Below are 14,644 nucleotides of genomic sequence, written 5' to 3'. Positions count from 1 at the left end.
AAAGTCATGAAAGCAGAAATGCAATCGCCTGCGGCCACACCACCTTGAATAAGCCTGATCTCGTCTGATCTCAGAAGCTAAGCAATGTTGGGCTTGGTTAGTACTTGGATGGTAGACCACCTGGGAATATCAAGTGCTGCAGGCATTACATTTTTGTAATTACATTTTACAATTGAAATGTGTGGAGGACAAAAGGAAATTTTGGAGGAATCACCCCCAGCTCACTAAACATAAAAGTCATGGAAGCAGAAATGCAATCGCCTGCGGCCACACCACCTTGAATAAGCCTGATCTCGTCTGATCTCAGAAGCTAAGCAATGTTGGGCTTGGTTAGTACTTGGATGGGAGACCACCTGGGAATATCAAGTGCTGCAGGCATTACATTTTACAATTGAAATGTGTGGAGGACAAAAGGAAATTTTGGCGGAATCACCCCCAGCTCACTAAACATAAAAGTCATGAAAGCAGAAATGCAATCGCCTGCGGCCACACCACCTTGAATAAGCCTGATCTCGTCTGATCTCAGAAGCTAAGCAATGTTGGGCTTGGTTAGTACTTGGATGGTAGACCACCTGGGAATATCAAGTGCTGCAGGCATTACATTTTTGTAATTACATTTTACAATTGAAATGTGTGGAGGACAAAAGGAAATTTTGGAGGAATCACCCCCAGCTCACTAAACATAAAAGTCATGGAAGCAGAAATGCAATCGCCTGCGGCCACACCACCTTGAATAAGCCTGATCTCGTCTGATCTCAGAAGCTAAGCAATGTTGGGCTTGGTTAGTACTTGGATGGGAGACCACCTGGGAATATCAAGTGCTGCAGGCATTACATTTTACAATTGAAATGTGTGGAGGACAAAAGGAAATTTTGGAGGAATCACCCCCAGCTCACTAAACATAAAAGTCATGAAAGCAGAAATGCAATCGCCTGCGGCCACACCACCTTGAATAAGCCTGATCTCGTCTGATCTCAGAAGCTAAGCAATGTTGGGCTTGGTTAGTACTTGGATGGGAGACCACCTGGGAATATCAAGTGCTGCAGGCATTACATTTTACAATTGAAATGTGTGGAGGACAAAAGGAAATTTTGGAGGAATCACCCCCAGCTCACTAAACATAAAAGTCATGAAAGCAGAAATGCAATCGCCTGCGGCCACACCACCTTGAATAAGCCTGATCTCGTCTGATCTCAGAAGCTAAGCAATGTTGGGCTTGGTTAGTACTTGGATGGGAGACCACCTGGGAATATCAAGTGCTGCAGGCATTACATTTTACAATTGAAATGTGTGGAGGACAAAAGGAAATTTTGGAGGAATCACCCCCAGCTCACTAAACATAAAAGTCATGAAAGCAGAAATGCAATCGCCTGCGGCCACACCACCTTGAATAAGCCTGATCTCGTCTGATCTCAGAAGCTAAGCAATGTTGGGCTTGGTTAGTACTTGGATGGGAGACCACCTGGGAATATCAAGTGCTGCAGGCATTACATTTTACAATTGAAATGTGTGGAGGACAAAAGGAAATTTTGGAGGAATCACCCCCAGCTCACTAAACATAAAAGTCATGAAAGCAGAAATGCAATCGCCTGCGGCCACACCACCTTGAATAAGACCACCTGGGAATATCAAGTGCTGCAGGCATTACATTTTTGTAATTACATTTTACAATTGAAATGTGTGGAGGACAAAAGGAAATTTTGGAGGAATCACCCCCAGCTCACTAAACATAAAAGTCATGAAAGCAGAAATGCAATCGCCTGCGGCCACACCACCTTGAATAAGACCACCTGGGAATATCAAGTGCTGCAGGCATTACATTTTTGTAATTACATTTTACAATTGAAATGTGTGGAGGACAAAAGGAAATTTTGGAGGAATCACCCCCAGCTCACTAAACATAAAAGTCATGAAAGCAGAAATGCAATCGCCTGCGGCCACACCACCTTGAATAAGCCTGATCTCGTCTGATCTCAGAAGCTAAGCAATGTTGGGCTTGGTTAGTACTTGGATGGGAGACCACCTGGGAATATCAAGTGCTGCAGGCATTACATTTTACAATTGAAATGTGTGGAGGACAAAAGGAAATTTTGGAGGAATCACCCCCAGCTCACTAAACATAAAAGTCATGAAAGCAGAAATGCAATCGCCTGCGGCCACACCACCTTGAATAAGCCTGATCTCGTCTGATCTCAGAAGCTAAGCAATGTTGGGCTTGGTTAGTACTTGGATGGGAGACCACCTGGGAATATCAAGTGCTGCAGGCATTACATTTTACAATTGAAATGTGTGGAGGACAAAAGGAAATTTTGGAGGAATCACCCCCAGCTCACTAAACATAAAAGTCATGAAAGCAGAAATGCAATCGCCTGCAGCCACACCACCTTGAATAAGCCTGATCTCGTCTGATCTCAGAAGCTAAGCAATGTTGGGCTTGGTTAGTACTTGGATGGGAGACCACCTGGGAATATCAAGTGCTGCAGGCATTACATTTTACAATTGAAATGTGTGGAGGACAAAAGGAAATTTTGGAGGAATCACCCCCAGCTCACTAAACATAAAAGTCATGAAAGCAGAAATGCAATCGCCTGCGGCCACACCACCTTGAATAAGACCACCTGGGAATATCAAGTGCTGCAGGCATTACATTTTTGTAATTACATTTTACAATTGAAATGTGTGGAGGACAAAAGGAAATTTTGGAGGAATCACCCCCAGCTCACTAAACATAAAAGTCATGAAAGCAGAAATGCAATCGCCTGCGGCCACACCACCTTGAATAAGCCTGATCTCGTCTGATCTCAGAAGCTAAGCAATGTTGGGCTTGGTTAGTACTTGGATGGGAGACCACCTGGGAATATCAAGTGCTGCAGGCATTACATTTTACAATTGAAATGTGTGGAGGACAAAAGGAAATTTTGGAGGAATCACCCCCAGCTCACTAAACATAAAAGTCATGAAAGCAGAAATGCAATCGCCTGCGGCCACACCACCTTGAATAAGCCTGATCTCGTCTGATCTCAGAAGCTAAGCAATGTTGGGCTTGGTTAGTACTTGGATGGGAGACCACCTGGGAATATCAAGTGCTGCAGGCATTACATTTTACAATTGAAATGTGTGGAGGACAAAAGGAAATTTTGGAGGAATCACCCCCAGCTCACTAAACATAAAAGTCATGAAAGCAGAAATGCAATCGCCTGCGGCCACACCACCTTGAATAAGACCACCTGGGAATATCAAGTGCTGCAGGCATTACATTTTTGTAATTACATTTTACAATTGAAATGTGTGGAGGACAAAAGGAAATTTTGGAGGAATCACCCCCAGCTCACTAAACATAAAAGTCATGAAAGCAGAAATGCAATCGCCTGCGGCCACACCACCTTGAATAAGCCTGATCTCGTCTGATCTCAGAAGCTAAGCAATGTTGGGCTTGGTTAGTACTTGGATGGGAGACCACCTGGGAATATCAAGTGCTGCAGGCATTACATTTTACAATTGAAATGTGTGGAGGACAAAAGGAAATTTTGGAGGAATCACCCCCAGCTCACTAAACATAAAAGTCATGAAAGCAGAAATGCAATCGCCTGCGGCCACACCACCTTGAATAAGCCTCATCTCGTCTGATCTCAGAAGCTAAGCAATGTTGGGCTTGGTTAGTACTTGGATGGGAGACCACCTGGGAATATCAAGTGCTGCAGGCATTACATTTTACAATTGAAATGTGTGGAGGACAAAAGGAAATTTTGGAGGAATCACCCCCAGCTCACTAAACATAAAAGTCATGAAAGCAGAAATGCAATCGCCTGCGGCCACACCACCTTGAATAAGCCTGATCTCGTCTGATCTCAGAAGCTAAGCAATGTTGGGCTTGGTTAGTACTTGGATGGGAGACCACCTGGGAATATCAAGTGCTACAGGCATTACATTTTTGTAATTACATTTTACAATTGAAATGTGTGGAGGACAAAAGGAAATTTTGGCGGAATCACCCCCAGCTCACTAAACATAAAAGTCATGAAAGCAGAACAGCAATCGCCTGCGGCCACACCACCTTGAATAAGCCTGATCTCGTCTGATCTCAGAAGCTAAGCAATGTTGGGTTTGGTTAGTACTTGGATGGGAGACCACCTGGGAATATCAAGTGCTGCAGGCATTACATTTTACAATTGAAATGTGTGGAGGACAAAAGGAAATTTTGGAGGAATCACCCCCAGCTCACTAAACATAAAAGTCATGAAAGCAGAAATGCAATCGCCTGCGGCCACACCACCTTGAATAAGTCTGATCTCAGAAGCTAAGCAATGTTGGGCTTGGTTAGTACTTGGATGGGAAACCACCTGGGAATATCAAGTGCTGCAGGCATTACATTTTTGTAATTACATTTTACAATAGAAATGTGTGGAGGACAAAAGGAAATTTTGGAGGAATCACCCCCAGCTCACTAAACATAAAAGTCATGAAAGCAGAAATGCAATCGCCTGCGGCCACACCACCTTGAATAAGCCTGATCTCGTCTGATCTCAGAAGCTAAGCAATGTTGGGCTTGGTTAGTACTTGGATGGGAGACCACCTGGGAATATCAAGTGCTGCAGGCATTACATTTTACAATTGAAATGTGTGGAGGACAAAAGGAAATTTTGGAGGAATCACCCCCAGCTCACTAAACATAAAAGTCATGAAAGCAGAAATGCAATCGCCTGCGGCCACACCACCTTGAATAAGCCTGATCTCGTCTGATCTCAGAAGCTAAGCAATGTTGGGCTTGGTTAGTACTTGGATGGGAGGCCACCTGGGAATATCAAGTGCTGCAGGCATTACATTTTACAATTGAAATGTGTGGAGGACAAAAGGAAATTTTGGAGGAATCACCCCCAGCTCACTAAACATAAAAGTCATGAAAGCAGAAATGCAATCGCCTGCGGCCACACCACCTTGACTAAGCCTGATCTCGTCTGATCTCAGAAGCTAAGCAATGTTGGTCTTGGTTAGTACTTGGATGGGAGACCACCAGGGAATATCAAGTGCTGCAGGCATTACATTTTACAATTGAAATGTGTGGAGGACAAAAGGAAATTTTGGAGGAATCACCCCCAGCTCACTAAACATAAAAGTCATGAAAGCAGAACAGCAATCGCCTGCGGCCACACCACCTTGAATAAGCCTGATCTCGTCTGATCTCAGAAGCTAAGCAATGTTGGGCTTGGTTAGTACTTGGATGGGAGACCACCTAGGAATATCAAGTGCTGCAGGCATTACATTTTACAATTGAAATGTGTGGAGGACAAAAGGAAATTTTGGAGGAATCACCCCCAGCTCACTAAACATAAAAGTCATGAAAGCAGAAATGCAATCGCCTGCGGCCATACCACCTTGGATAAGCCTGATCTCGTCTGATCTCAGAAGCTAAGCAATGTTGGGCTTGGTTAGTACTTGGATGGGAGACCACCTGGGAATATCAAGTGCTGCAGGCATTACATTTCTGTAATTACATTTTACAATTGAAATGTGTGGAGGACAAAAGGAAATTTTGGAGGAATCACCCCCAGCTCACTAAACATAAAAGTCATGAAAGCAGAAATGCAATCGCCTGCGGCCACACCACCTTGAATAAGCCTGATCTCGTCTGATCTCAGAAGCTAAGCAATGTTGGGCTTGGTTAGTACTTGGATGGGAGACCACCTGGGAATATCAAGTGCTGCAGGCATTACATTTTTGTAATTACATTTTACAATTGAAATGTGTGGAGGACAAAAGGAAATTTTGGAGGAATCACCCCCAGCTCACTAAACATAAAAGTCATGAAAGCAGAAATGCAATCGCCTGCGGCCACACCACCTTGAATAAGCCTGATCTCGTCTGATCTCAGAAGCTAAGCAATGTTGGGCTTGGTTAGTACTTGGATGGGAGACCACCTGGGAATATCAAGTGCTGCAGGCATTACATTTTACAATTGAAATGTGTGGAGGACAAAAGGAAATTTTGGAGGAATCACCCCCAGCTCACTAAACATAAAAGTCATGAAAGCAGAAATGCAATCGCCTGCGGCCACACCACCTTGAATAAGCCTGATCTCGTCTGATCTCAGAAGCTAAGCAATGTTGGGCTTGGTTAGTACTTGGATGGGAGACCACCTGGGAATATCAAGTGCTGCAGGCATTACATTTTACAATTGAAATGTGTGGAGGACAAAAGGAAATTTTGGAGGAATCACCCCCAGCTCACTAAACATAAAAGTCATGAAAGCAGAAATGCAATCGCCTGCGGCCACACCACCTTGAATAAGCCTGATCTCGTCTGATCTCAGAAGCTAAGCAATGTTGGGCTTGGTTAGTACTTGGATGGGAGACCACCTGGGAATATCAAGTGCTGCAGGCATTACATTTTACAATTGAAATGTGTGGAGGACAAAAGGAAATTTTGGAGGAATCACCCCCAGCTCACTAAACATAAAAGTCATGAAAGCAGCAATGCAATCGCCTGCGGCCACACCACCTTGAATAAGCCTGATCTCGTCTGATCTCAGAAGCTAAGCAATGTTGGGCTTGGTTAGTACTTGGATGGGAGACCACCTGGGAATATCAAGTGCTGCAGGCATTACATTTTACAATTGAAATGTGTGGAGGACAAAAGGAAATTTTGGAGGAATCACCCCCAGCTCACTAAACATAAAAGTCATGAAAGCAGAAATGCAATCGCCTGCGGCCACACCACCTTGAATAAGCCTGATCTCGTCTGATCTCAGAAGCTAAGCAATGTTGGGCTTGGTTAGTACTTGGATGGGAGACCACCTGGGAATATCAAGTGCTGCAGGCATTACATTTTACAATTGAAATGTGTGGAGGACAAAAGGAAATTTTGGAGGAATCACCCCCAGCTCACTAAACATAAAAGTCATGAAAGCAGAACAGCAATCGCCTGCGGCCACCCCACCTTGAATAAGCCTGATCTCGTCTGATCTCAGAAGCTAAGCAATGTTGGGCTTGGTTAGTACTTGGATGGGAGACCACCTGGGAATATCAAGTGCTGCAGGCATTACATTTTACAATTGAAATGTGTGGAGGACAAAAGGAAATTTTGGCGGAATCACCCCCAGCTCACTAAACATAAAAGTCATGAAAGCAGAAATGCAATCGCCTGCGGCCACACCACCTTGAATAAGCCTGATCTCGTCTGATCTCAGAAGCTAAGCAATGTTGGGCTTGGTTAGTACTTGGATGGGAGACCACCTGGGAATATCAAGTGCTGCAGGCATTACATTTTTGTAATTACATTTTACAATTGAAATGTGTGGAGGACAAAAGGAAATTTTGGAGGAATCACCCCCAGCTCACTAAACATAAAAGTCATGAAAGCAGAAATGCAATCGCCTGCGGCCACACCACCTTGAATAAGCCTGATCTCGTCTGATCTCAGAAGCTAAGCAATGTTGGGCTTGGTTAGTACTTGGATGGGAGACCACCTGGGAATATCAAGTGCTGCAGGCATTACATTTTACAATTGAAATGTGTGGAGGACAAAAGGAAATTTTGGAGGAATCACCCCCAGCTCACTAAACATAAAAGTCATGAAAGCAGAACAGCAATCGCCTGCGGCCACACCACCTTGAATAAGCCTGATCTCGTCTGATCTCAGAAGCTAAGCAATGTTGGGCTTGGTTAGTACTTGGATGGGAGACCACCTGGGAATATCAAGTGCTGCAGGCATTACATTTTACAATTGAAATGTGTGGAGGACAAAAGGAAATTTTGGAGGAATCACCCCCAGCTCACTAAACATAAAAGTCATGAAAGCAGAAATGCAATCGCCTGCGGCCACACCACCTTGAATAAGTCTGATCTCAGAAGCTAAGCAATGTTGGGCTTGGTTAGTACTTGGATGGGAGACCACCTGGGAATATCAAGTGCTGCAGGCATTACATTTTACAATTGAAATGTGTGGAGGACAAAAGGAAATTTTGGAGGAATCACCCCCAGCTCACTAAACATAAAAGTCATGAAAGCAGAAATGCAATCGCCTGCGGCCACACCACCTTGAATAAGCCTGATCTCGTCTGATCTCAGAAGCTAAGCAATGTTGGGCTTGGTTAGTACTTGGATGGGAGACCACCTGGGAATATCAAGTGCTGCAGGCATTACATTTTACAATTGAAATGTGTGGAGGACAAAAGGAAATTTTGGAGGAATCACCCCCAGCTCACTAAACATAAAAGTCATGAAAGCAGCAATGCAATCGCCTGCGGCCACACCACCTTGAATAAGCCTGATCTCGTCTGATCTCAGAAGCTAAGCAATGTTGGGCTTGGTTAGTACTTGGATGGGAGACCACCTGGGAATATCAAGTGCTGCAGGCATTACATTTTACAATTGAAATGTGTGGAGGACAAAAGGAAATTTTGGAGGAATCACCCCCAGCTCACTAAACATAAAAGTCATGAAAGCAGAAATGCAATCGCCTGCGGCCACACCACCTTGAATAAGCCTGACCTCGTCTGATCTCAGAAGCTAAGCAATGTTGGGCTTGGTTAGTACTTGGATGGGAGACCACCTGGGAATATCAAGTGCTGCAGGCATTACATTTTTGTAATTACATTTTACAATTGAAATGTGTGGAGGACAAAAGGAAATTTTGGAGGAATCACCCCCAGCTCACTAAACATAAAAGTCATGAAAGCAGAAATGCAATCGCCTGCGGCCACAACACCTTGAATAAGCCTGATCTCGTCTGATCTCAGAAGCTAAGCAATGTTGGGCTTGGTTAGTACTTGGATGGGAGACCACCTGGGAATATTAAGTGCTGCAGGCATTACATTTTACAATTGAAATGTGTGGAGGACAAAAGGAAATTTTGGAGGAATCACCCCCAGCTCACTAAACATAAAAGTCATGAAAGCAGAAATGCAATCGCCTGCGGCCACACCACCTTGAATAAGCCTGATCTCGTCTGATCTCAGAAGCTAAGCAATGTTGGGCTTGATTAGTACTTGGATGGGGAGACCACCTGGGAATATCAAGTGCTGCAGGCATTACATTTTACAATTGAAATGTGTGGAGGACAAAAGGAAATTTTGGAGGAATCACCCCCAGCTCACTAAACATAAAAGTCATGAAAGCAGAAATGCAATCGCCTGCGGCCACACCACCTTGAATAAGCCTGATCTCGTCTGATCTCAGAAGCTAAGCAATGTTGGGCTTGGTTAGTACTTGGATGGGAGACCACCTGGGAATATCAAGTGCTGCAGGCATTACATTTTTGTAATTACATTTTACAATTGAAATGTGTGGAGGACAAAAGGAAATTTTGGAGGAATCACCCCCAGCTCACTAAACATAAAAGTCATGAAAGCAGAAATGCAATCGCCTGCGGCCACACCACCTTGAATAAGCCTGATCTCAGAAGCTAAGCAATGTTGGGCTTGGTTAGTACTTGGATGGGAGACCACCTGGGAATATCAAGTGCTGCCGGCATTACATTTTTGTAATTACATTTTACAATTGAAATGTGTGGAGGACAAAAGGAAATTTTGGAGGAATCACCCCCAGCTCACTAAACATAAAAGTCATGAAAGCAGAAATGCAATCGCCTGCGGCCACACCACCTTGAATAAGCCTGATCTCGTCTGATCTCAGAAGCTAAGCAATGTTGGGCTTGATTAATACTTGGATGGGAGACCACCTTGTAATATCAAGTGCTGCAGGCATTACATTTTACAATTGAAATGTGTGGAGGACAAAAGGAAATTTTGGAGGAATCACCCCCAGCTCACTAAACATAAAAGTCATGAAAGCAGAAATGCAATCGCCTGCGGCCACACTGCCGTGAATAAGCCTGATCTCAGAAGCTAAGCAATGTTGGGCTTGGTTAGTACTTGGATGGGAGTCCACCTGGGAATATCAAGTGCTGCAGGCATTACATTTTTGTAATTACATTTTACAATTGTAATGTGTGGAGGCCAAAAGGAAATTTTGGAGGAATCACCCCCAGCTCACTAAACATAAAAGTCATGAAAGCAGAAATGCAATCGCCTGCGGCCACACCACCTTGAATAAGCCTGATCTCGTCTGATCTCAGAAGCTAAGCAATGTTGGGCTTGGTTAGTACTTGGATGGGAGACCACCTGGGAATATCAAGTGCTGCAGGCATTACATTTTACAATTGAAATGTGTGGAGGACAAAAGGAAATTTTGGAGGAATCACCCCCAGCTCACTAAACATAAAAGTCATGAAAGCAAAAATGCAATCGCCTGCGGCCACACCACATTGAATAAGCTTGATCTCAGAAGCTAAGCAATGTTGGGCTTGGTTAGTACTTGGATGGGAGACCACCTGGGAATATCAAGTGCTGCAGGCATTACATTTTTGTAATTACATTTTACAATTGAAATGTGTGGAGGACAAAAGGAAATTTTGGAGGAATCACCCCCAGCTCACTAAACATAAAAGTCATGAATGCAGAAAAGCAATCGCCTGCGGCCACACCACCTTGAATAAGCCTGATCTCGTCTGATCTCAGAAGCTAAGCAATGTTGGGCTTGGTTAGTACTTGGATGGGAGACCACCTGGGAATATCAAGTGCTGCAGGCATTACATTTTTGTAATTACATTTTACAATTGAAATGTGTGGAGGACAAAAGGAAATTTTGAAGGAATCACCCCCAGCTCACTAAACATTAAAGTCATGAAAGCAGAAATGCAATCGCCTGCGGCCACACCACCTTGAATAAGCCTGATCTCGTCTGATCTCAGAAGCTAAGGAATGATGGGTTTGGTTAGTACTTGGATGGGAGACCACCTGGGAATATCAAGTGCTGCAGGCATTACATTTTTGTAATTACATTTTACAATTGAAATGTGTGGACGACAAAAGGAAATTTTGGAGGAATCACCCCCAGCTCACTAAACATAAAAGTCATGAAAGCAGAAATTTAATCGCCTGCGGCCACACCACCTTGAATAAGCCTGATCTAGTCTGATCTCAGAAGCTAAGCAATGTTGGGCTTGGTTAGTACTTGGATGGGAGACCACCTGGGAATATCAAGTGCTGCAGGCATTACATTTTTGTAATTACATTTTACAATTGAAATGTGTGGAGGACAAAAGGAAATTTTGGAGGAATCACTCCCAGCTCACTAAACATAAAAGTCATGAAAGCAGAAATGCAATCGCCTGCGGCCACACCACCTTGAATAAGCCTGATCTCGTCTGATCTCAGAAGCTAAGCAATGTTGGGCTTGATTAGTTCTTGGATGGGAGACCACCTGGGAATATCAAGTGCTGCAGGCATTACATTTTACAATTGAAATGTGTGGAGGACAAAAGGAAATTTTGGAGGAATCACCCCCAGCTCCCTAAACATAAAAGTCATGAAAGCAGAAATGCAATCGCCTGCGGCCACACCACCTTGAATAAGCCTGATCTCGCCTGATCTCAGAAGCTAAGCAATGTTGGGCTTGGTTAGTACTTGGATGGGAGACCACCTGGGAATATCAAGTGCTGCAGGCATTACATTTTACAATTGAAATGTGTGGAGGACAAAAGGAAATTTTGGAGGAATCACCCCCAGCTCACTAAACATAAAAGTCATGAAAGCAGAAATGCAATCGCCTGCGGCCACACCACCTTGAATAAGTCTGATCTCAGAAGCTAAGCAGTGTTGGGCTTGGTTAGTACTTGGATGGGAGACCACCTGGGAATATCAAGTGCTGCAGGCATTACATTTTTGTAATTACATTTTACAATTGAAATGTGTGGAGGACAAAAGGAAATTTTGGTGGAATCACCCCCAGCTCACTAAACATAAAAGTCATGAAAGCAGAAATGCAATCGCCTGCGGCCACACCACCTTGAATAAGCCTGATCTCGCCTGATCTCATCTGATCTCAGAAGCTAAGCAATGTTGGGCTCGGTTAGTACTTGGATGGGAGACCACCTGGGAATATCAAGTGCTGCAGGCATTACATTTTACAATTGAAATGTGTGGAGGACAAAAGGAAATTTTGGAGGAATCACCCCCAGCTCACTAAACATAAAAGTCATGAAAGCAGAAATGCAATCGCCTGCGGCCACACCACCTTGAATAAGCCTGATCTCGTCTGATCTCAGAAGCTAATCAATGTTGGGCTTGGTTAGTACTTGGATGGGAGACCACCTGGGAATATCAAGTGCTGCAGGCATTACATTTTACAATTGAAATGTGTGGACAAAAGGAAATTTTGGAGGAATCACCCCCAGCTCACTAAACATAAAAGTCATGAAAGCAAAAATGCAATCGCCTGCGGCCACACCACATTGAATAAGCTTGATCTCAGAAGCTAAGCAATGTTGGGCTTGGTTAGTACTTGGATGGGAGACCACCTGGGAATATCAAGTGCTGCAGGCATTACATTTTTGTAATTACATTTTACAATTGAAATGTGTGGAGGACAAAAGGAAATTTTGGAGGAATCACCCCCAGCTCACTAAACATAAAAGTCATGAAAGCAGAAATGCAATCGCCTGCGGCCACACCACCTTGAATAAGCCTGATCTCAGAAGCTAAGCAATGTTGGGCTTGGTTAGTACTTGGATGGGAGACCACCTGGGAATATCAAGTGCTGCAGGCATTACATTTTTGTAATTACATTTTACAATTGAAATGTGTGGAGGACAAAAGGAAATTTTGGAGGAATCACCCCCAGCTCACTAAACATAAAAGTCATGAAAGCAGAAATGCAATCGCCTGCGGCCACAACACCTTGAATAAGCCTGATCTTGTCTGATCTCAGAAGCTAAGCAATGTTGGGCTTGGTTAGTACTTGAATGGGAGACCACCTGGGAATATCAAGTGCTGCAGGCATTACATTTTTGTAATTACATTTTACAATTGAAATGTGTTGAGGACAAAAGGAAGTTTTGGAGGAATCACCCCCAGCTCACTAAACATAAAAGTCATGAAAGCAGAAATGCAATCGCCTGCGGCCACACCACCTTGAATAAGCCTGATCTCGTCTGATCTCAGAAACTAAGCAGTGTTGGGCTTGGTTAGTACTTGGATGGGAGACCACCTGGGAATATCAAGTGCTGCAGGCATTACATTTTACAATTGAAATGTGGACAAAAGGAAATTTTGGAGGAATCACCCCCAGCTCACTAAACATAAAAGTCATGAAAGCAGAAATGCAATCGCCTGCGGCCACACCACCTTGAATAAGCATGATTTCGTCTGTTCTCAGAAGCTAAGCAGTGTTGGGCTTGGTTAGTACTTGGATGGGTGACCACCTGGGAATATCAAGTGCTGCAGGCATTACATTTTTGTAATTACATTTTACAATTGAAATGTGTTGAGGACAAAAGGAAATTTTGGAGGAATCACCCCCAGCTCACTAAACATAAAAGTCATGAAAGCAGAAATGCAATCGCCTGCGGCCACACCACCTTGAATAAGCCTGATCTCATCTGATCTCAGAAACTAAGCAGTGTTGGGCTTGGTTAGTACTTGGATGGGAGACCACCTGGGAATATCAAGTGCTGCAGGCATTACATTTTACAATTGAAATGTGGACAAAAGGAAATTTTGGAGGAATCACCCCCAGCTCACTAAACATAAAAGTCATGAAAGCAGAAATGCAATCGCCTGCGGCCACACCACCTTGAATAAGCCTGATTTCGTCTGTTCTCAGAAGCTAAGCAGTGTTGGGCTTGGTTAGTACTTGGATGGGTGACCACCTGGGAATATCAAGTGCTGCAGGCATTACATTTTTGTAATTACATTTTACAATTGAAATGTGTGGAGGACAAAAGGAAATTTTGGAGGAATCACCCCCAGCTCACTAAACATAAAAGTCATGAAAGCAGAACTGCATTCGCCTGCGGCCACACCACCTTGAATAAGCCTGATCTCGTCTGATCTCAGAAGCTAAGCAGTGTTGGGCTTGGTTAGTACTTGGATGGGAGACCACCTGGGAATATCAAGTGCTGCAGGCATTACATTTTACAATTGAAATGTGTGGAGGACAAAAGGAAATTTGGAGGAATCACCCCCAGCTCACTAAACATAAAAGTCATGAAAGCAGAAATGCACTCGCCTGCGGCCACACCACCTTGAGTAAGCCTGATCTCGTCTGATCTCAGAAGCTAATCAATGTTGGGCTTGGTTAGTACTTGGATGGGAGACCACCTGGGAATATCAAGTGCTGCAGGCATTACATTTTACAATTGAAATGTGTGGAGGACAAAAGGAAATTTTGGAGGAATCACCCCCAGCTCACTAAACATAAAAGTCATGAAAGCAGAAATGCAATCGCCTGCGGCCACACCACTTTGAATAAGCCTGATCTCGTCTGATCTCAGAAGCTAAGCAATGTTGGGCTTGGTTAGTACTTGGATGGGAGACCACCTGGGAATATCAAGTGCTGCAGGCATTACATTTTACAATTGAAATGTGTGGAGGACAAAAGGAAATTTTGGAGGAATCACCCCCAGCTCACTAAACATAAAAGTCATGAAAGCAGAAAAGCAATCGCCTGCGGCCACACCACCTTGAATAAGCCTGATCTCGCCTGATCTCAGAAGCTGAGCAATGTTGGGCTTGGTTAGTACTTGGATGGTAGACCACCTGGGAATATCAAGTGCTGCAGGCATTACATTTTTGTAATTACATTTTACA

General features: G+C 43.8%; 47 non-coding genes and 16 pseudogenes across 47 annotated transcripts; all 63 read left to right on the top strand.

The window, feature by feature from the left end:
• The first annotated feature begins 26 nt into the window (after nt 1-26).
• LOC131711011 (5S ribosomal RNA) lies at nt 27-145 on the top strand. Its single transcript, XR_009312893.1, has one exon. It is a non-coding gene; the product is annotated as a 5S ribosomal RNA (ribosomal RNA).
• A 114-nt stretch (nt 146-259) lies between these two features.
• On the top strand, nt 260-378 carry LOC131717753 (5S ribosomal RNA). The gene has a single exon (XR_009316644.1). It is a non-coding gene; the product is annotated as a 5S ribosomal RNA (ribosomal RNA).
• A 100-nt stretch (nt 379-478) lies between these two features.
• LOC131711010 (5S ribosomal RNA) lies at nt 479-597 on the top strand. The gene has a single exon (XR_009312892.1). It is a non-coding gene; the product is annotated as a 5S ribosomal RNA (ribosomal RNA).
• A 114-nt stretch (nt 598-711) lies between these two features.
• On the top strand, nt 712-830 carry LOC131717752 (5S ribosomal RNA). Its single transcript, XR_009316643.1, has one exon. It is a non-coding gene; the product is annotated as a 5S ribosomal RNA (ribosomal RNA).
• A 100-nt stretch (nt 831-930) lies between these two features.
• On the top strand, nt 931-1,049 carry LOC131717751 (5S ribosomal RNA). Its single transcript, XR_009316642.1, has one exon. It is a non-coding gene; the product is annotated as a 5S ribosomal RNA (ribosomal RNA).
• A 100-nt stretch (nt 1,050-1,149) lies between these two features.
• LOC131717750 (5S ribosomal RNA) lies at nt 1,150-1,268 on the top strand. The gene has a single exon (XR_009316641.1). It is a non-coding gene; the product is annotated as a 5S ribosomal RNA (ribosomal RNA).
• A 100-nt stretch (nt 1,269-1,368) lies between these two features.
• LOC131717749 (5S ribosomal RNA) lies at nt 1,369-1,487 on the top strand. The gene has a single exon (XR_009316640.1). It is a non-coding gene; the product is annotated as a 5S ribosomal RNA (ribosomal RNA).
• Nucleotides 1,488-1,929: 442 nt separating this feature from the next.
• On the top strand, nt 1,930-2,048 carry LOC131717748 (5S ribosomal RNA). Its single transcript, XR_009316639.1, has one exon. It is a non-coding gene; the product is annotated as a 5S ribosomal RNA (ribosomal RNA).
• Nucleotides 2,049-2,148: 100 nt separating this feature from the next.
• On the top strand, nt 2,149-2,267 carry LOC131717747 (5S ribosomal RNA). The gene has a single exon (XR_009316638.1). It is a non-coding gene; the product is annotated as a 5S ribosomal RNA (ribosomal RNA).
• Nucleotides 2,268-2,367: 100 nt separating this feature from the next.
• LOC131720673 (5S ribosomal RNA) lies at nt 2,368-2,486 on the top strand. Its single transcript, XR_009319570.1, has one exon. It is a non-coding gene; the product is annotated as a 5S ribosomal RNA (ribosomal RNA).
• A 271-nt stretch (nt 2,487-2,757) lies between these two features.
• LOC131717745 (5S ribosomal RNA) lies at nt 2,758-2,876 on the top strand. The gene has a single exon (XR_009316636.1). It is a non-coding gene; the product is annotated as a 5S ribosomal RNA (ribosomal RNA).
• A 100-nt stretch (nt 2,877-2,976) lies between these two features.
• On the top strand, nt 2,977-3,095 carry LOC131717744 (5S ribosomal RNA). The gene has a single exon (XR_009316635.1). It is a non-coding gene; the product is annotated as a 5S ribosomal RNA (ribosomal RNA).
• A 271-nt stretch (nt 3,096-3,366) lies between these two features.
• On the top strand, nt 3,367-3,485 carry LOC131717743 (5S ribosomal RNA). The gene has a single exon (XR_009316634.1). It is a non-coding gene; the product is annotated as a 5S ribosomal RNA (ribosomal RNA).
• A 100-nt stretch (nt 3,486-3,585) lies between these two features.
• On the top strand, nt 3,586-3,704 carry LOC131713172 (5S ribosomal RNA). Its single transcript, XR_009315056.1, has one exon. It is a non-coding gene; the product is annotated as a 5S ribosomal RNA (ribosomal RNA).
• Nucleotides 3,705-3,804: 100 nt separating this feature from the next.
• LOC131711663 (5S ribosomal RNA) lies at nt 3,805-3,923 on the top strand. Its single transcript, XR_009313551.1, has one exon. It is a non-coding gene; the product is annotated as a 5S ribosomal RNA (ribosomal RNA).
• A 114-nt stretch (nt 3,924-4,037) lies between these two features.
• On the top strand, nt 4,038-4,156 carry LOC131711216 (5S ribosomal RNA). The gene has a single exon (XR_009313099.1). It is a non-coding gene; the product is annotated as a 5S ribosomal RNA (ribosomal RNA).
• A 100-nt stretch (nt 4,157-4,256) lies between these two features.
• LOC131716130 (5S ribosomal RNA) lies at nt 4,257-4,365 on the top strand (annotated as a pseudogene).
• A 114-nt stretch (nt 4,366-4,479) lies between these two features.
• LOC131717742 (5S ribosomal RNA) lies at nt 4,480-4,598 on the top strand. Its single transcript, XR_009316633.1, has one exon. It is a non-coding gene; the product is annotated as a 5S ribosomal RNA (ribosomal RNA).
• A 100-nt stretch (nt 4,599-4,698) lies between these two features.
• On the top strand, nt 4,699-4,817 carry LOC131710731 (5S ribosomal RNA). The gene has a single exon (XR_009312612.1). It is a non-coding gene; the product is annotated as a 5S ribosomal RNA (ribosomal RNA).
• A 100-nt stretch (nt 4,818-4,917) lies between these two features.
• Nucleotides 4,918-5,036, top strand: LOC131713422 (5S ribosomal RNA; annotated as a pseudogene).
• Nucleotides 5,037-5,136: 100 nt separating this feature from the next.
• Nucleotides 5,137-5,255, top strand: LOC131710623 (5S ribosomal RNA). Its single transcript, XR_009312506.1, has one exon. It is a non-coding gene; the product is annotated as a 5S ribosomal RNA (ribosomal RNA).
• Nucleotides 5,256-5,355: 100 nt separating this feature from the next.
• Nucleotides 5,356-5,474, top strand: LOC131709900 (5S ribosomal RNA). The gene has a single exon (XR_009311764.1). It is a non-coding gene; the product is annotated as a 5S ribosomal RNA (ribosomal RNA).
• Nucleotides 5,475-5,588: 114 nt separating this feature from the next.
• Nucleotides 5,589-5,707, top strand: LOC131717741 (5S ribosomal RNA). The gene has a single exon (XR_009316632.1). It is a non-coding gene; the product is annotated as a 5S ribosomal RNA (ribosomal RNA).
• Nucleotides 5,708-5,821: 114 nt separating this feature from the next.
• LOC131717740 (5S ribosomal RNA) lies at nt 5,822-5,940 on the top strand. The gene has a single exon (XR_009316631.1). It is a non-coding gene; the product is annotated as a 5S ribosomal RNA (ribosomal RNA).
• Nucleotides 5,941-6,040: 100 nt separating this feature from the next.
• On the top strand, nt 6,041-6,159 carry LOC131717739 (5S ribosomal RNA). The gene has a single exon (XR_009316630.1). It is a non-coding gene; the product is annotated as a 5S ribosomal RNA (ribosomal RNA).
• A 100-nt stretch (nt 6,160-6,259) lies between these two features.
• Nucleotides 6,260-6,378, top strand: LOC131717738 (5S ribosomal RNA). Its single transcript, XR_009316629.1, has one exon. It is a non-coding gene; the product is annotated as a 5S ribosomal RNA (ribosomal RNA).
• Nucleotides 6,379-6,478: 100 nt separating this feature from the next.
• On the top strand, nt 6,479-6,597 carry LOC131717737 (5S ribosomal RNA). Its single transcript, XR_009316628.1, has one exon. It is a non-coding gene; the product is annotated as a 5S ribosomal RNA (ribosomal RNA).
• Nucleotides 6,598-6,697: 100 nt separating this feature from the next.
• Nucleotides 6,698-6,816, top strand: LOC131717736 (5S ribosomal RNA). Its single transcript, XR_009316627.1, has one exon. It is a non-coding gene; the product is annotated as a 5S ribosomal RNA (ribosomal RNA).
• A 100-nt stretch (nt 6,817-6,916) lies between these two features.
• Nucleotides 6,917-7,035, top strand: LOC131711196 (5S ribosomal RNA). Its single transcript, XR_009313079.1, has one exon. It is a non-coding gene; the product is annotated as a 5S ribosomal RNA (ribosomal RNA).
• A 100-nt stretch (nt 7,036-7,135) lies between these two features.
• LOC131717734 (5S ribosomal RNA) lies at nt 7,136-7,254 on the top strand. The gene has a single exon (XR_009316625.1). It is a non-coding gene; the product is annotated as a 5S ribosomal RNA (ribosomal RNA).
• A 114-nt stretch (nt 7,255-7,368) lies between these two features.
• LOC131717733 (5S ribosomal RNA) lies at nt 7,369-7,487 on the top strand. Its single transcript, XR_009316624.1, has one exon. It is a non-coding gene; the product is annotated as a 5S ribosomal RNA (ribosomal RNA).
• Nucleotides 7,488-7,587: 100 nt separating this feature from the next.
• LOC131717732 (5S ribosomal RNA) lies at nt 7,588-7,706 on the top strand. The gene has a single exon (XR_009316623.1). It is a non-coding gene; the product is annotated as a 5S ribosomal RNA (ribosomal RNA).
• A 100-nt stretch (nt 7,707-7,806) lies between these two features.
• LOC131715776 (5S ribosomal RNA) lies at nt 7,807-7,915 on the top strand (annotated as a pseudogene).
• Nucleotides 7,916-8,015: 100 nt separating this feature from the next.
• LOC131717731 (5S ribosomal RNA) lies at nt 8,016-8,134 on the top strand. Its single transcript, XR_009316622.1, has one exon. It is a non-coding gene; the product is annotated as a 5S ribosomal RNA (ribosomal RNA).
• A 100-nt stretch (nt 8,135-8,234) lies between these two features.
• On the top strand, nt 8,235-8,353 carry LOC131717730 (5S ribosomal RNA). Its single transcript, XR_009316621.1, has one exon. It is a non-coding gene; the product is annotated as a 5S ribosomal RNA (ribosomal RNA).
• A 100-nt stretch (nt 8,354-8,453) lies between these two features.
• On the top strand, nt 8,454-8,572 carry LOC131711693 (5S ribosomal RNA). Its single transcript, XR_009313581.1, has one exon. It is a non-coding gene; the product is annotated as a 5S ribosomal RNA (ribosomal RNA).
• A 114-nt stretch (nt 8,573-8,686) lies between these two features.
• Nucleotides 8,687-8,805, top strand: LOC131713535 (5S ribosomal RNA; annotated as a pseudogene).
• Nucleotides 8,806-8,905: 100 nt separating this feature from the next.
• Nucleotides 8,906-9,025, top strand: LOC131712533 (5S ribosomal RNA). Its single transcript, XR_009314424.1, has one exon. It is a non-coding gene; the product is annotated as a 5S ribosomal RNA (ribosomal RNA).
• A 100-nt stretch (nt 9,026-9,125) lies between these two features.
• On the top strand, nt 9,126-9,244 carry LOC131717729 (5S ribosomal RNA). Its single transcript, XR_009316620.1, has one exon. It is a non-coding gene; the product is annotated as a 5S ribosomal RNA (ribosomal RNA).
• Nucleotides 9,245-9,358: 114 nt separating this feature from the next.
• Nucleotides 9,359-9,467, top strand: LOC131715719 (5S ribosomal RNA; annotated as a pseudogene).
• A 114-nt stretch (nt 9,468-9,581) lies between these two features.
• LOC131714000 (5S ribosomal RNA) lies at nt 9,582-9,700 on the top strand (annotated as a pseudogene).
• Nucleotides 9,701-9,800: 100 nt separating this feature from the next.
• LOC131716431 (5S ribosomal RNA) lies at nt 9,801-9,909 on the top strand (annotated as a pseudogene).
• Nucleotides 9,910-10,023: 114 nt separating this feature from the next.
• LOC131717728 (5S ribosomal RNA) lies at nt 10,024-10,142 on the top strand. The gene has a single exon (XR_009316619.1). It is a non-coding gene; the product is annotated as a 5S ribosomal RNA (ribosomal RNA).
• A 100-nt stretch (nt 10,143-10,242) lies between these two features.
• On the top strand, nt 10,243-10,351 carry LOC131714319 (5S ribosomal RNA; annotated as a pseudogene).
• Nucleotides 10,352-10,465: 114 nt separating this feature from the next.
• LOC131717727 (5S ribosomal RNA) lies at nt 10,466-10,584 on the top strand. Its single transcript, XR_009316618.1, has one exon. It is a non-coding gene; the product is annotated as a 5S ribosomal RNA (ribosomal RNA).
• A 114-nt stretch (nt 10,585-10,698) lies between these two features.
• LOC131713826 (5S ribosomal RNA) lies at nt 10,699-10,817 on the top strand (annotated as a pseudogene).
• Nucleotides 10,818-10,931: 114 nt separating this feature from the next.
• LOC131712269 (5S ribosomal RNA) lies at nt 10,932-11,050 on the top strand. Its single transcript, XR_009314162.1, has one exon. It is a non-coding gene; the product is annotated as a 5S ribosomal RNA (ribosomal RNA).
• Nucleotides 11,051-11,164: 114 nt separating this feature from the next.
• LOC131710996 (5S ribosomal RNA) lies at nt 11,165-11,283 on the top strand. Its single transcript, XR_009312878.1, has one exon. It is a non-coding gene; the product is annotated as a 5S ribosomal RNA (ribosomal RNA).
• A 100-nt stretch (nt 11,284-11,383) lies between these two features.
• On the top strand, nt 11,384-11,502 carry LOC131711612 (5S ribosomal RNA). The gene has a single exon (XR_009313498.1). It is a non-coding gene; the product is annotated as a 5S ribosomal RNA (ribosomal RNA).
• Nucleotides 11,503-11,602: 100 nt separating this feature from the next.
• Nucleotides 11,603-11,711, top strand: LOC131716078 (5S ribosomal RNA; annotated as a pseudogene).
• A 114-nt stretch (nt 11,712-11,825) lies between these two features.
• On the top strand, nt 11,826-11,954 carry LOC131713163 (5S ribosomal RNA; annotated as a pseudogene).
• Nucleotides 11,955-12,054: 100 nt separating this feature from the next.
• LOC131711079 (5S ribosomal RNA) lies at nt 12,055-12,173 on the top strand. The gene has a single exon (XR_009312961.1). It is a non-coding gene; the product is annotated as a 5S ribosomal RNA (ribosomal RNA).
• A 97-nt stretch (nt 12,174-12,270) lies between these two features.
• LOC131714317 (5S ribosomal RNA) lies at nt 12,271-12,379 on the top strand (annotated as a pseudogene).
• Nucleotides 12,380-12,493: 114 nt separating this feature from the next.
• On the top strand, nt 12,494-12,602 carry LOC131714961 (5S ribosomal RNA; annotated as a pseudogene).
• Nucleotides 12,603-12,716: 114 nt separating this feature from the next.
• Nucleotides 12,717-12,835, top strand: LOC131714032 (5S ribosomal RNA; annotated as a pseudogene).
• A 114-nt stretch (nt 12,836-12,949) lies between these two features.
• Nucleotides 12,950-13,068, top strand: LOC131710604 (5S ribosomal RNA). The gene has a single exon (XR_009312486.1). It is a non-coding gene; the product is annotated as a 5S ribosomal RNA (ribosomal RNA).
• A 95-nt stretch (nt 13,069-13,163) lies between these two features.
• On the top strand, nt 13,164-13,282 carry LOC131714057 (5S ribosomal RNA; annotated as a pseudogene).
• A 114-nt stretch (nt 13,283-13,396) lies between these two features.
• Nucleotides 13,397-13,515, top strand: LOC131709930 (5S ribosomal RNA). The gene has a single exon (XR_009311794.1). It is a non-coding gene; the product is annotated as a 5S ribosomal RNA (ribosomal RNA).
• A 95-nt stretch (nt 13,516-13,610) lies between these two features.
• LOC131713158 (5S ribosomal RNA) lies at nt 13,611-13,729 on the top strand. The gene has a single exon (XR_009315043.1). It is a non-coding gene; the product is annotated as a 5S ribosomal RNA (ribosomal RNA).
• Nucleotides 13,730-13,843: 114 nt separating this feature from the next.
• On the top strand, nt 13,844-13,962 carry LOC131710061 (5S ribosomal RNA). Its single transcript, XR_009311931.1, has one exon. It is a non-coding gene; the product is annotated as a 5S ribosomal RNA (ribosomal RNA).
• A 99-nt stretch (nt 13,963-14,061) lies between these two features.
• LOC131712519 (5S ribosomal RNA) lies at nt 14,062-14,180 on the top strand. Its single transcript, XR_009314410.1, has one exon. It is a non-coding gene; the product is annotated as a 5S ribosomal RNA (ribosomal RNA).
• Nucleotides 14,181-14,280: 100 nt separating this feature from the next.
• On the top strand, nt 14,281-14,399 carry LOC131715006 (5S ribosomal RNA). Its single transcript, XR_009315278.1, has one exon. It is a non-coding gene; the product is annotated as a 5S ribosomal RNA (ribosomal RNA).
• Nucleotides 14,400-14,499: 100 nt separating this feature from the next.
• Nucleotides 14,500-14,618, top strand: LOC131714078 (5S ribosomal RNA; annotated as a pseudogene).
• The last annotated feature ends 26 nt before the right edge of the window (nt 14,619-14,644 follow it).

The sequence above is a fragment of the Acipenser ruthenus genome, chromosome 44 (assembly GCF_902713425.1).
Source record: "Acipenser ruthenus chromosome 44, fAciRut3.2 maternal haplotype, whole genome shotgun sequence".
NCBI classification, from domain to species: Eukaryota; Metazoa; Chordata; class Actinopteri; order Acipenseriformes; family Acipenseridae; genus Acipenser; species Acipenser ruthenus.
This window is presented reverse-complemented; position numbering and strand designations above follow the sequence as displayed.